The sequence below is a fragment of the Sphaerodactylus townsendi genome, linkage group LG17 (assembly GCF_021028975.2).
Source record: "Sphaerodactylus townsendi isolate TG3544 linkage group LG17, MPM_Stown_v2.3, whole genome shotgun sequence".
In the NCBI taxonomy this organism is placed as follows: domain Eukaryota; kingdom Metazoa; phylum Chordata; class Lepidosauria; order Squamata; family Sphaerodactylidae; genus Sphaerodactylus; species Sphaerodactylus townsendi.
The window spans coordinates 13782412-13797299 of record NC_059441.1 but is presented as its reverse complement, the minus strand read 5'-3'; positions in this window follow the sequence as shown (position 1 = coordinate 13797299).

The following is a 14888-nucleotide window of genomic DNA, read 5'->3' as shown; positions in this document are numbered from 1 at the left end:
ACAATTTAAAATTTGCAGATGGCGACTTATCCAAACTCCTTTCCCTCCCCCCCCCCCCACAACAAACACCCTGTGAGGTTGGCGGGGCTGAGAGAGCTCCGAAGAACTGTGACTAGCCCAAGGTCACCCAGCTGGCATGTGTTGGAGTGCACAAGCTAATCTGGTCCACCAGATAAGCCTCCACAGCTCGAGTGGCAGAGCTGGGAATCAAACCCGGTTCTCCAGATTAGAGTGCACCTGCTCTTAACCACGACACCACGCTGGCTCTCACAAGGGTACAGTCAGGTGGGGAGAGGCATACGTTTGCCACACCTGCAGGTTGGGACATTCCTGGAGATTCTGCAGGGTGGAGTCTGGGAAGGGTAGAGTTTAGGGAGCGACTCCCCTGCGATGCAGGCCCATAGAGCGCACCTCCCAAAACAGCCCTTTTTCCCAGGATATCTGATCTCTGTCGCTTTGAGATAAGTTCTAGCCCCAGGAGATCTTCAGATACCATCTGGAGGTTGGCAGACATAGGAAAGGGAGTTATACTGCAGAGGATGCTCAGCGCATTTTAAAAAGAACCTAAGGTGGAGGAATATTAATTTCAGAAGTCATATTTCTGTTTTAAAACACAAGGACTGGACAGGACGAAGACCAAGCACGCAGCAAGCCCAACACAGCCTAATAAACAAAAGCAGTATCAAAATAAAGAAAAGATTTCTGTTATTACTGTTCCGTGCCAGTTACAAGGAACCATTATGGTCAAAGGTCTGGAGTCCATGCCCTACGACACAGGTGTCAAACTCGCGGCCCTCCAGATGTTATGGACTACAGTTCCCATTATCCCCTGCCAGCATAATTCTGGCAGGGGGTGATGGGAACTGTAGTCCATAACATCTGGAGGGCCACGAGTTTGACACCCATGCCCTACGACATAGGTGTCAAGCTTGCGGCCCTCCAGATGTTATGGACTACAGTTCCCATCATCCCCCTGCCAGCATAATTCTGGCAGGGGGTGATGGGAACTGTAGTCCATAACATCTGGAGGGCCGCGAGTTTGTCACCTGTGCCCCACGAGGAGAGACTCAGGGAGCTGGGGATGTTTAGTTTGGTGAAGAGAAGGTGAAGAGGTGACATGATAGCCGTGTGGAGATGTTATTCTCACGGATTTAAGCTGAGCCTATGGAGCACTCCAGATGTTCCACGTGACTACAATTCCCCATCCAGGCCCTGCCAGCATGGCCAATTGGCTATGCTGGCAGGGGCTGATGGGAATTGTAGTCCATGAACATCTGGAGTGCCATAGGTTCGCCACCACTGAGGGATGTCATGTTGGTGAGGGAGCAAGCTTGTTTTCTGCTGCTCCAGAGACTAGGACCAGGAGTGATGGGTTCAAGGTGAAGGAAAAGAGATTCCACCTAAACATCAGGAAAAACGTCCTGACAGTCAGGGCTGTTTGACAGTAGAATACACAACCTCGGAGTGTGGTGGAGTCTCCTTCTTTGGAGGTTTTGAAAGAGAGGCTGGATGGCCATCTGTCAGGAGTGCTTTGATCGTGTGTTCCTGCATTGCAGGGGGTTGGGCTTGATGACCTTTGGGGGTCTCTTCCAACTCCAAACCAGAGTTAATTTTACTCTTAAAGAAATAAACAGCTTCAGTGCAGAGCTTTGAAGGTCCTTACCGGTATTAGAGCGAAGGGCCAGTTAAAGTCCCCTACAAAGCTTTCAAAGCTTCTCAGTCGTGAAACCGAAATCTTTTTAAGCTTCTCAATATGGAATTTACAGTCGCTGTATGTTGTGTAAGCAGAGAATGCGTTTCCAAATTGGCACACCAGCTGGTGTAAATACTTTTCTGTTTCAGGGATACTCAGAGGAGATTGCGGTAAACCCAACACTAGCCTTAGGCTACTGCACCCAATGTATTAAAAAATAGTCTGGAAAAGAATGTCTGTTAAAAACCCCAGGCAGATAAGCAAGAATACAGATGTCTCCAAGAAAGCCTGCAGTAATAAAGCCAATTTGTGTCTTTTTGGTGGAAGAGTCCCAACGTGGTGTTGTGGTTAAGAGCAGGTGGATTCTAATCTAGAGAACCAGGTTTGATTCCCCCACTCCTCCACCTGCGTGGCAGAGGCTTATCTGGTGAACCAGACATCTTTCCACACTCCTACATTCCTGCTGGGTGACCTTGGGCTAGTCACAGTTCTTCGGAGCTCTCTCATCCCCACCCACCTCAGAGGGTGTTTGTTGTGGGCGGGGGAGGGAAAGGAGTTTGTAAACCCCTTTGAGTCTCCTTACAGGAGAAGGGGGGATATAAATCCAAACTACTACTACTACTACTACTACTACTACTACTACTACTACTACTGGCGTAGTGGCTAAGAGCAGGTGCACTCTGATCTGGAGGAACTGGGTTTGATTCCCAGCTCTGCCGCCTGAGCTGTGGAGACTTATCTGGGGAATTCAGGTTAGCCTGTGCACTCCCACACACGCCAGCTGGGTGACCTTGGGCTAGTCACAGCTTCTTGGAGCTCTCTCAGCCCCACCTACCTCACAGGGTGTTTGTTGTGAGGGGGGAAGGGCAAGGAGATTGTCAGCCCCTTTGAGTCTCCTGCAGGAGAGAAAGGGGGGATATAAATCCAAACTCCTCCTCCTCCTCCTCCTCCTCCTCCTCTTCTTCTTCTTCTTCTTCTTCTTCTTCTTCTTCTTCTTCTTCTTCTTCTTCTTCTTCTTCTTCTTCTTCTTCTCCTTCTTCTTCTTCTTCTTCTTCTTCTCCTTCTCCTTCTCCTTCTCCTTCTCCTTCTCCTTCTTCTTCTTCGACTGGAGCCTAATTCTGCTCATGCTTCCACACTCCTGTGTTACTGCGTTTAAAGGCGCTGCTGGATTCTTTGACGTTGACACCTCCTAGTTCTGAAACTAGCCAACAACACAGGCTTTCTGCTGGATGCACAAAACTCACCTTCTCCTCCCTTACGGCCTTGCCAGCCTCTTCCCAATGAGACAAAATGATGCAAGCACCTTCCGGGGCTTTCTTTGACAAGCCGCCAGCCCTGCTGGAAAGTTTCTTCTAATAAGACCCAGGGGCAGAGCGGAAGCTTCGAGGCCTTCTCCGAGTGAAGGGAGCGTTCCGTGGGGGAAACGCCTCTGTGAGAGAGAGGCTAAGTTCCGCACGTGCAGAATAAGGCACTTTCAATCCACTTTCACAATGGTGTGCAAGGCCCCTTCCGCACACGCAAAATAATGCATTCTCAAACCACTTTCACAACTGTTTGCAAGTGGATTTTGCCATTCCACACAGCTTCAAAGAGCACCGAAAGCAGTTTGAAAGTGCATTATTCTGCATGTGCAGAAAGAGCCCAAAGTGGATTTTGCTAATCTGCACAGTAAAATCCAGCTGCAAAGTGCATTGAAACCGCATTATTCTGCATGTGCGGAAGAAGGAGCTCCCATAGCAAAGGTTTGCCAGGATTTGAATCTGGGTTTGCCAAGTTCTAGTCTGCCACTTTAACCACTACACTGCACTGTCAGGCATGCAGGCACGCCTGGAATTTTGATAGCCGCTAGGGGATGTCTAAATATAACAGCTGCCGATGAGAATTGGAGAGGGGGGATCCATCAGAAAAGCCGGGAAGTGCCACAAAATGTTACGGGGTCCCAAGCCAAGCAGGTTCCTATAAGGGTTTCCCGAACAGGCATTCCTGCAGATGGGGAGGTCGCAGTCTCTGGACCCGACTGAAATACCTGGTCAACATCTCCCAAAAGACACCAAGAAGGCCGCAGCTTCTCTCCCTCTCCCAGCTGTGTAGAACCAACCGTGGTTTGCCTGGCTCATGACGACAAACCGCGGCCAGCTTACCGATCTGCTCTTGTCCAGGGTTTGGTGCACCTAAAGTTGCCAACTGTGGGCTGGTAAATTCCTGGATATTTGGGGGCGGATCCTGGAAAGAATCGGGCTTGGGGCGGGGAGGGAACCTCACCAGGATCAAATGCCACTGAACGCACTCTTCGGAGGGGAGCATTTTCTGCAGAGAGACCGTGCCGTCTGGACGTGTGATATAATTCCAGGAGATCCAATGTCCCTCTTGGAGACTGGCAAGCCTATCTGTCACAATCCACACCTCTAACAGAGACAGCGTGGTGTAGTGGTTAAAAGCAGCTGGATTCTTATCTGGAGTACCGGGTTTGATTCCTCACTCCTCCACCTGACTGGCAGATTCCTGCTGGGTGACCTTGTGCTAGTCACAGTTCTCTCAGAACTCTCTCAGCCCCCCCCTACCTCACAAGGTGTCTGTTGTGGGAAGAGGAAGGGAATGGAGCGAAGAAGAAGAAGAAGAAGAAGAAGAAGAGGAGGAGGAGGAGGAGGAGGAGTTTGGATTTATATCCCTCCTTTCTCTCCTGCAGGAGACTCAAAGGGGCTGACAATCTCCTTGCCCTTCCCCCCTCACAACAAACACCCTGTAAGGTTGGTAGGACTGAGAGAGCTCTGAGAAGCTGGGCCTAGCCCAAGGTCACCCAGCTGGTGTGTGTGGGAGTGCCCAGGCTAATCTGAATTCCCCAGATAAGCCTCCACAGCTCAGGCGGCAGAGCGGGGAATCAAACCCGGTTCCTCCAGATTAGATACAAGAGCTCTTAACTTCCTACGCCACTGCTGCTCCTTGAGTCTTGAGCCACCTTGAGTCTCCTTACAGGAGAGAAAGGTGGGGTATAAATCCAAACCAGTGGTTCTCAACCTTCCTAATGCCACGACCCTTTGATACAGTTCCTCATGTTGTGGTGACCGCCAATCCTAACATTTATCCATCTTGCAGATGGAGAACACTGATGCAGAGAGTCTTAGGCGACCCCTGTGAAAGGGTTGTTCGACCCCCAAAGGGGTTGCGACCCACAGGTTGAGAACCACTGATCCAAACTCTTCCTCTAGGAGCAGCAGTGGCATAGGAGGTTAAGAGCTCGTGTATCTAATCTGGAGGAACCGGGTTTGATTCCCAGCTCTGCCGCCTGAGCTGTGGAGGCTTATCTGGGGAATTCAGATTAGCCTGTACACTCCCACACACGCCAGCTGGGTGACCTTGGGCTAGTCACAGCTTCTTGGAGCTCTCTCAGCCCCACCTACCCCACAGGGTGTTTGTTGTGAGGGGGGAAGGGCAAGGAGATTGTAAGCCCCTTTGAGTCTCCTGCAGGAGAGAAAGGGGGGATATAAATCCAAACTCTTATTTTTCTTCTATTTTCATTCTGCACCTTATTGCAGCAGCAAAAATCCTTAGTCATGGTGGGAAAGTCACAAGATCTCTTGTATGTTTTGGCTCAGTTTGCTCAGTTTGCGGCCCTCCCAACCGACCTCGGTCAGGAGGCAGTCGACTTCCTTTTTGCATGACAACTAAATCATTGTAACCGGAGACAAGCATTTGGGATGATTTACCTGACTGTTATTCCTTTTCCTTATTTATGCCCCGGAGGCCTTCCACCAAACACTTCACCATTGTTAAACAAAGATGGGCTCGGTCAGGACTTCTCCCTCAATGGCCCTGATGCTGAAGGGACAGCCCTTAAATAAAGAGACTTGAAGGAAAAATTACGACCCGAGATTGCTGCACTTGACTACAAATTCAGAGCAGTGGTCACCCTCCCCTTTGAATTGGAGAACAGGATCTCGCTACAGATACTACTTTTGATATGTCCCAGTTTGATATCAGTTCTGCACCTCACTGTTCCAGGCCAATAATAGAAGCAGAGAGGCAGGAGGTCAAAAGAAGTACGGTTTAATTGGAAGGCTGTGTTAACTCCTGGTCTGGCTCCTCTTCAGTGAAGGGACGATATAAATGGAGATCAAGTAAAGCGGGTGGCTAGTTTTAAATTTCTGGATGTTATGATTAAAGAGGACTTGACCTGGGGCGTACAGACTGCCGCGGTGGTTAAGAAGGCCCAGCAAAGACTGTACTATCTGAGACTTTTAAGGAAACAACAACTGAATGGAAAACTCCTGGTGTCCTTTTACCGCTGTGCTATAGAGAGTGTCTTAACCTACTGCATCTGTGTATGGTTCTCCAGTTGCACAGTGGCAGATAGGAAGGCGCTCCAAAGGGTGATCACTACTGCACAGAGGATTATCGGCTGCCCTCTCCCCTCCTTGGAAGAACTCTATAATTCCCGAAGCCTAAAGAAAGCCCGTCTCATCCAGCACACTCTCTTTTTGAACTGTTACCATCCGGCAGACGATACAGGTCTATCAAAACTTTGTCCTAGAGACAGCTCCTACTCTAGAGCTGCGGCTATGCTGAACTCCGTGGCTTCGTGTTGATGTGTTTGGGGCTGTGTAGGGATGGGTGGAGGAAGGGGAAGGTGAGGATGGGGTATGAATCTGAAATTGTGTGCATCGAGGAATGCTGCTGTAAATTTCGTTGTGCGTGCACAATGACAATAAAATGCTTATGCTGTGATATGGTGCACAATGTATTGTCGAAGGCTTTCACAGCCGGGTTCAACTGGTTGTGGTGGGTTTCCCAGGCTGTGTGGCCGTGGTCTGGTAGATCTTGTTTCAAACGTTCCGCCTGCATCTGTGGCTGGCAACTTCAGAGGTGTATCACAGAGAGAAGTCTGTTACGTAGCGTGTAACGCACACCTCTGAAGTTGCCGGCCACAGATGCAGGTGAAACGTTAGGAACAAAATCTACCAGACCACGGCCACACAACAACCACATGGTGCAGACTTTCTCTTTTTTTTTTGGTAGGAAATTTAATGGGGAAACAGAATACATCAAAAGGGGGCAATCTTGTAAAATACATCTGTGCTCTTCAGAAGTGCAGAATCAAAACAGGATTTCGAAATAATAGATGGCAAGAGGTTAATTTACACGATACAATCACAAGATCTTAAGACAGATAGGATCGTTGGGCTTTGATGTTAACAGAGGCATCATACCGGAAGAGGGATTCTTTTCCTTGCCAAATGTTTGTCACCCTCAGGTCACAAGGTTATCTGCCTTGCAGCTGATAGGTAACACATATATTTTCCTATTCTCTAGTATTTAATACAAAACCTACCTAATCAGGACAGAATTGTCCTGGGCAATACTTATTCGTTTTAAGAATAATCATATTTCCTTGCCAAAACACAGCATTTCTAGTACATGGTTTCGTAGATGTCTTTATAGCATCAAACGCATTCCTGGGATTTGTATTTTACCAACCGGTTCTCAGATACAATCACTTGGGTTTCACAGAGAGCTATTTTATTGCCCTAGAAAGAGGCATTTTTTTTTTCTAAACGGTTAGCTGTAAGAGCAGAAAGGCACCATACTGATTTTGTACATAGATAAATAAAATATACCTATTTTGCAGACAGTTCGTTTGCCCAGTTTCACATTTTAAAAACTGGGTCCACTCCTACATTGGATGCAAGCCCTTTTAAACAAGGAGGATCCATTTACACATTTATATATTGCCGTCAACCTTGAACCATTTTCCCAAAACATGGAAAAGTGGCAAATTCTAGGTTCATCTGTGTTTGGGGAATATGTGATTTCCAATTCTGGATCTATGGTCCATCTTTCACACACAAGATAGACCCACTGCCAGGGGTAACTAGAAAATGATTTCAGAGTGATTTCAGCTTTGGCAGCAGTGAGCGGATGCAGAAGCAGGCTGCCTTCAGAGCAGAGGTTCTTTATTGTGATTTCAAGCTCTTTCCAGGCCAGACTGCCCCATACAGAACGAAACACAGCCCTTTTAATACAGCTTTTCACCCAATCAGAGGAGGAAGGGGGCAGTCCGCTGCCACATAATACAGACAATCTAAAACAAAGAGGAGGAAGACAGTCTTTTGTTTTTGCTGATGGGATTAAGTCCCAGAACAAAAGGCTGCCAATGAATCTTGAGATCCTAGAAGTGGAAAATTCAATAGTCCAATGGGTCTTGAGATCCTCTTCAGTGAAAATTCAAATAGTCCAATGGGATGTAGGGTGATGTCCTCCAAACAGCCAAGGCACACCTTGTAAGTCCAAAAGGTCTTTTGTTGGTGGAGATGGGATTACCTGGGTGTTGGCTTCTGCCACATTCCAGGACTGACTTCCTTGGGTCTTAATATCAGCTGCTACAAGCTATTGCTTTTCTAGGAGGTTAAGAGCTCGTGTATCTAATCTGGAGGAACCGGGTTTGATTCTCCGCTCTGCCGCCTGAGCTGTGGAGGCTTATCTGGGGAATTCAGATTAGCCTGTACACTCCCACACACACCAGCTGGGTGACCTTGGGCTAATCACAGCTTTTCGGAGCTCTCAAAGCCCCACCCACCTCACAGGGTGTTTGTTGTGAGGGGGGAAGGGCAAGGAGATTGTCAGCCCCTTTGAGTCTCCTGCAGGAGAGAAAGTGGGGATATAAATCCAAACTCCTCCTCCTCCTCCTCCTCCTCCTCCTCCTCTTCTTCTTCTTCTTAAATAACATTTCTAAACTTAAACATTAGAGGAAATCTTACAGTACAAGCCCATATAAACATATAAGCAAGAGTATCCTAAATTAACAGTAACAAAACCTTAAATCAACTGGAGAACCTAGCTAAAGTATAATCCTAAACATTTGGCAAATAACAAATCCAACACTGAGGGGCTTACATTACATCTTAAAAGGGACAAGGCAAGAAGGAAACCATGTGAAACATCAGCACATTCATATATACACGTTCTTTCCAGGCCTTATGGAGACTTTTGGACAACACTGGTCTCTTTGCTCTGATCCTTAGCCAGTGTAGTTCAGCGATAGGCTCAGGAAAATATTTTCCTGGTGGTAACACTGGAATGTGCTAACAAAGTCATTTTTTCTTAACAAAAATTAGCAGCAGCGCTTAGTACAGTACAGTACATAAGGAACGCTTATTAGCCAAAGGCCATATTCGCATACGTAATCATGATTCATTCATAACCTAAAGAAACACGTAGCCTAAAAAGATTAAGATACTAAATACATAAACACATATTAAGATCTATGTCTGATTGCAACATTGCTTTTAAGATAGGTGGTTCAGTTAACTATTACTAATTTTAACGACATATAACTCATTAAACCTGAAATTAAAAAAAAATATGGTCAAAAGCTTTCACGGCTGGAATCACTGGGGTGCTGTAGAGTTTGCGGACTTTATGGCCGTATCCCAGTAGCATTTTCCTCCTTTCCACCTCTGACACATCACCATCAAATGTTCACTCTTCCCAATCCTGAGCCAAACACTGATTCATTTGGAGTGTGTGGGATTTCCAGGCTGTATGGCCGTGTTCCAGTAGCATTTTCTCCTTACGTTTCACCTACATCTGTGGCTGTGGTGGAGTCTCCTCCTTTGGAGGTTTTTAAAGAGAGGCTGGAGGGCCATCTATCAGGAGTGCTTTGATTGTGTGTTCCTGCATTGCAGGGGGTTGGACTTGATGGCCCTTGGGGTCTCTTTCAACTTTATGATCCTATGACCACCAAAGACCCTTTCCCTAACAAGATACCCCAACCCTTGAAAGCAGATCTGTCTTTTAGATCCAAAAGACATGCGTGTAGGAATAGCGATTTGATACACTTTGGAGCCTACACCGTGCTGAATTCTTAAAAAAAAAAAGCCTTTATTGGCATAGTCAGAAAGAGTTACATAAATCGGGAACAATTGCATGAAAACATGATAGATAAAAGGCCCCACAGGGAGCACAACAAATACGTTCTACTGGGAACTCTCAACTATCTCCGCAATGATGATGATGATGATGATGAAGAAGAAGAAGAAGAAGAAGAAGAAGAAGAAGAAGAGGAGGAGGAGGAGGAGGAGGAGGAGGAGGAGTTTGGATTTATATCCCCCCTTTCTCTCCTGCAGGAGACTCAAGGGGGCTGACAATCTCCTTGCCCTTCCCCCCCCTCACAACAAACACCCTGTGAGGTAGGTGGGGCTGAGAGAGCTCCGAGAAGCTGTGACTAGCCCAAGGTCACCCAGCTGGCGTGTGTGGGAGTGTACAGGCTAATCTGAATTCCCCAGATAAGCCTCCACAGCTCAGGTGGCAGAGCTGGGAATCAAACCCGGTTCCTCCAGATTAGATACACGAGCTCTTAACCTCCTACGCCACTGCTTGGCGATCTCTTCACAAAGACCGGGGTCTGAGTTGTTTAACAATAGAGATAACCTAGTCAGATCAGGCAGCCCAGATTGGAAGAAAAAAATGTAAGTTGGTATATTTAGATCTGATGTTATCAAATCTGGTGCAGCGCAAGAGTTGGTGAGTCAGGGTTTCAACCACATTAAGTTTGCAACTGCACAACCTTGCGGATTTGTCTAAATTGCTGGACCTACCCTTTAATAGGGCAGAGGGCATAATGTTAAAACGCGCAATGGTAAGGGCTCTCTGTGCTGAATTCTTACGTGTATCCATCTGCAAATTATGACTGTGATTTATTCGATGCATAAACCACTCTCCCTGTGACACAGACTCAAAACAGTTGAGGCATCCGCCCCAGAAAAGGGAATGGCGAGCAAGTCGCCACCTCTGCACCCAGTGGACGGAATATGTCATCTAGCAAAGAAAACCCTTGTTAAGTCCTCCTCTGCCCCTCCTTCCGGCACAGCGAGAAAACTCCACGAAGCAGAGTGCCAAGAAGGAGACAAACAGGTTTGTTGCCGAGTTCTCCCACCGGCATAGCTGGCCTGGGGGAGGTGACACTAGATACCTTTTCCGTCTCCCTCTGGGCGGGCACATCACGTTGATAGCTGAGTCAGAAATGAGTTGTTCCACTTCTGATCTTGCCGTTCTAATAAAGGTGAAATTATGTTCTATTTCTTTATAAGTTAGATAGGAATAAGTTGTATCGGATAGAAGGTAGGGATTGCAGTTGTGTTTTGCGTTTGTATCTGTGTGGAACCTCCCTTGCTCAAGGCAGGAGTCCACCACCCCTGCTCCACCTGGGCATGTCCCTTTTCATGTGCTAAAACCATGAATGACCGCCTGACAAAAGAGACCCCAGAAGAAGAGCCTCCATCTGCCTTAATCCCACCAGCAGGCAGATAAGGGTGCCGTCGTCGTTAGGTTTCGTTTCCTGACCCCAAGCACCCAAGGGACTCTTTTGTGTTTTCCCCGCCTGTGCCTACGTCAGGGGTTCCCAAACTTATTTGGCCTACCGCCCCCTTTCCAGAAAAAAATATTACTTAGCGCCCCCTGGAAATTAATTTTTAAAATTTTTTTAATAGCAATTAAACAGAAAGATATGTGTATTCATGTTTCTACCTTTTTCATAAAATAGAGTAAAGAAAGGTGTAAATGAGAAACATTGAACTTTGAAATTATGAAACTATTTATGAACTCAGAATAGAAAGGTAATACAAAAAAAGTTAAAACATTCGAAAGGTAATACAAAAAAAAGTTAAAACATTCGAAACAGACCAGGTGATCGGGAGCAACAGCCGCAGAAGGCCATTGCTTTCACCTCCTGCACGTGAGCTCCCAAAGGCACCTGGTGGGCCACTGCGAGTAGCAGAGAGCTGGACTAGATGGACTCTGGTCTGATCCAGCTGGCTTGTTCTTATGTTCTTATGAAATCATCTTAATGAGAAGGATGAACCTGGTGTGCTGCTACCAATTTAGTAATCCTCGGCTCTATTTTCATCAGCAGTCATCTTAAATCACCGCGATTGACTATTTGCAATCGGATTCTTTTTTTTTTGTTAATAAATTGGTTACCGCACTGAATCCACGTTCCACTAAATATGATGAAGGAAATGCAATTGAGAACTTTTGAATTACAGCCCAAATTTCAGGATATGGCATGCTTTCACCGCCCCCTTACAGTTATTCATCGCCCCCCAAATGCACCTGTGGCCATCACCGCCCCCCTGGATCGCTGCAGCACCCACCAGGGGGCGGGGGCGCCCACTTTGGGAATCACTGGGCCCTACGTCATCGCCTCGCCCTGCATCGGCCGTGAAATTCAAGAAGGGGCTGCCCTCCGGACTCTAATTGGTTCCCATGTATTTGTGAATGAATGATTGTAGGCTGTCCTGTACCCTCCCGGATTTCCGGGCGGGAGACTGTGTATAAAAGTTGTTGTAAAGCTGCTAGGCAGCTGCAGTTGCCGTGGTGCGGAGGTGCTGACACGTATGTCAGCATCTCAATAAACTCATTCTTTACTTTCAATAATCCTCGCTGTGTTGGGTCCTGTTTCTGTTCCTCTGCGCTGCTGAGAGCTGGTTGAGCTGGGAGAATAAAAGTTACCCAGGCAGCGCGGTAACGTCACACAGAGCGCCACTTGGCTTGAGGGCATTCTTTCGGCGGCCTTCGGTGCCCCCACGCACTTGGCTTGTTTGCGTAGAGATTGGCAATTGTCACTCCTGGAAAAATTAGTGTAAATACACGGATGCCCCCGGGCTGTGTTTGCGTGATGCACCTGTGGCTGGGACTTTTGGGGCATTCACCGCGGCTGCCTTGGAGATTAACCCCCAAATGGCAGCTGTAATGGGTTGCTTGTTTGTTTGCAAGCTCTATTCTCAAATGGGAGAAGTGCGAAAAACATAAATAATAACAACCTCGTGAGTGACAGCTAATCACAGAAAGTCACCACTAGATCCTCCAGGCCGCTGCGATGTGCCACACCTTGATGCATTTCTTCCCCAATTTCGGACGACTCCACAAGATCCTCACCAACCGGGGCGTGTCCTTCACAGGCCTTTTCCAGTTAGTCTTGTCCAATAGTTCCCTAAGTCTTCTTTAGCACTGTGCTGAAGTTCACTCTGAGCGGAACTAAGGCCCCTTCCACACAAGCAGAATAATGCACTTTCAATCCACTTTCAATGCGCTTCGCAGCTGTGTGGAATAGCAAAATCCACTTGCAAACAATTGTGAAAGTGTATTGTCGAAGGCTTTCACGGCCTGATTCAACAGGTTCTGGTGTGTTTTCCGGGCTGCGTGGCCGTGGTCTGGTGGATCTTGTTCCTAACGTTTCGCCTGCATCTGTGGCTGGCATTTTCAGAGGTGTATCATAGAAACAAGTCTGTTACACACTGTGTCCAGACTGATAAGCCCCACCCGCAATACAATACTATCAACCACATCTTTGTATAACAAGTTCCACCCAAACACTTACTGATTGGTTCCCCACCCTGGGACATGGACAATATATACCCCAAACATTCCCTTCTCTCTGGACACAGTGTGTACAGACTTCCCTCTGTGATACACCTCTGAAGATGCTAGCCACAGATGCAGGCGAAACGTTAGGAGCAAGATCCACCAGACCATGGCCACGCAGCCCGGAAAACACACCAGAACCAATTGTGAAAGTGGATTGAAATTGCGACATTCTGCATATGCAGAAGAGCTCCCCTTGCCGGGCAGCCGCCCAACCAGCACGGCACCGATACGGTGCCTGCGTGGTCGTGTGGCCACGTGGCTTACAGGGAATGTCGGCATTGTCTTCCCATAACATGACCAAAGTATGATAGCCTCAGTTCAGCCATTTTAGTTTCTAGGGAGAGTTGATTTAGTCTAGAACCCAATGGCTTGTCTTTTCAGTAGCCATTAAACACTCCTCCAAAACATTTCCAGTGGATCAACCTTCTTCCCGTACATAGCCTGAGTGTAAAGCGTCTTAGTTGATAGTTCCATGGGAATGTCAACTCAATGCATGGCAGCTGTGAAAAAGGCAAAGAGGATAATTAGGAAAGGAATTGAGAATAAAACTGCAAAGATTGTCATGCCCTTATATAAAGCAGTGGTGCGACCGCACTTGGAGTACTGTGTTCAGTTCTGGTCACCACATCTCAAAAAGGATATTGAAGAGATAGAAAAAGTGCAGAGAAGGGCAACGAGGATGATTGAGGGACTGGAGCACCTTCCTTATGAGGAGAGGCTGCAGCGTTTGGGACTCTTCAGTTTGGAGAGGAGACATCTGAGGGGGGGATATGATTGAAGTCTATAAAATTATGCATGGGATAGAAGCAAATGTTGACAGAGAGAAGCTTTTCTCTTCTCACAATACTAGAACCAGGGGCATCCATTGAAAAATGCTGGGGAAGAATTAGGACTAATAAAAGGGAAACACTTCTTCACGCTAACGCGGTGATTGGTGTTTGGAATATGCTGCCACAGGAGGTGGTGATGGCCACTAACCTGGATAGCTTTAAAAGGGGCTTGGACAGATTGATGGAGGAGAAGTCGATTTATGGCTCCCAATCTTGATCCTCTTTGATCTGAGACTGCAAATGCCTTAACAGACCAGGCGATCGGGAGCAACAGCCGCAGAAGGCCATTGCTTTCACTTCCTGCCTGTGAGCTCCCAAAGGCACCTGGTGGGCCACTGCGAGTAGCAGAGAGCTGGACTAGATGGACTCTGGTCTGATCCAGCTGGCTTGTTCTTATGTTCTTATGTTCTAAAGTCTAACACACAAAGGGTGTGGTGTTCCTTCTGCAAATGTAAACAAATCCCTCCACCCAGATGCTCATCCGTGTGGGGGTCACTGGACCTCGACCGTGCTCGCTTCCAGCTTTGCACCCATGAGCAAAGAACGCAAGTTCCTCAGGTGTTTGTCGTCGCCAGTGAAATTAATTCAGCGCACAGCCTGGTTGGAAGCCGGCGCCAGAGGCTGGAGGGGGAAATAATAATAATAATAATGAAAGCAGGTCCCCAGGTGTCCCCGAGGGGGGTCCTTTTACAAGGCTGCATATCCTTCTCTTGACAAATCAGGATCAACAAGGACGGGACCCAAGAGGACTCGGCTGCTAATGAGGGTCATGATGCAACCAGAAGCCCAGATTGCAGGAGATCAAGGCAAAGTTGAAGGGTAGATTGTCTCCAAGAATTTCGTGGTTGCTCCGAATGCTTCTTCCAGTATTTCCCCTCTCCGACTCTCTCCCTCCCGCTGCGTGGTCACACATGGACGTCACCAGAGTTTGTTCAGGACCAGGGCCG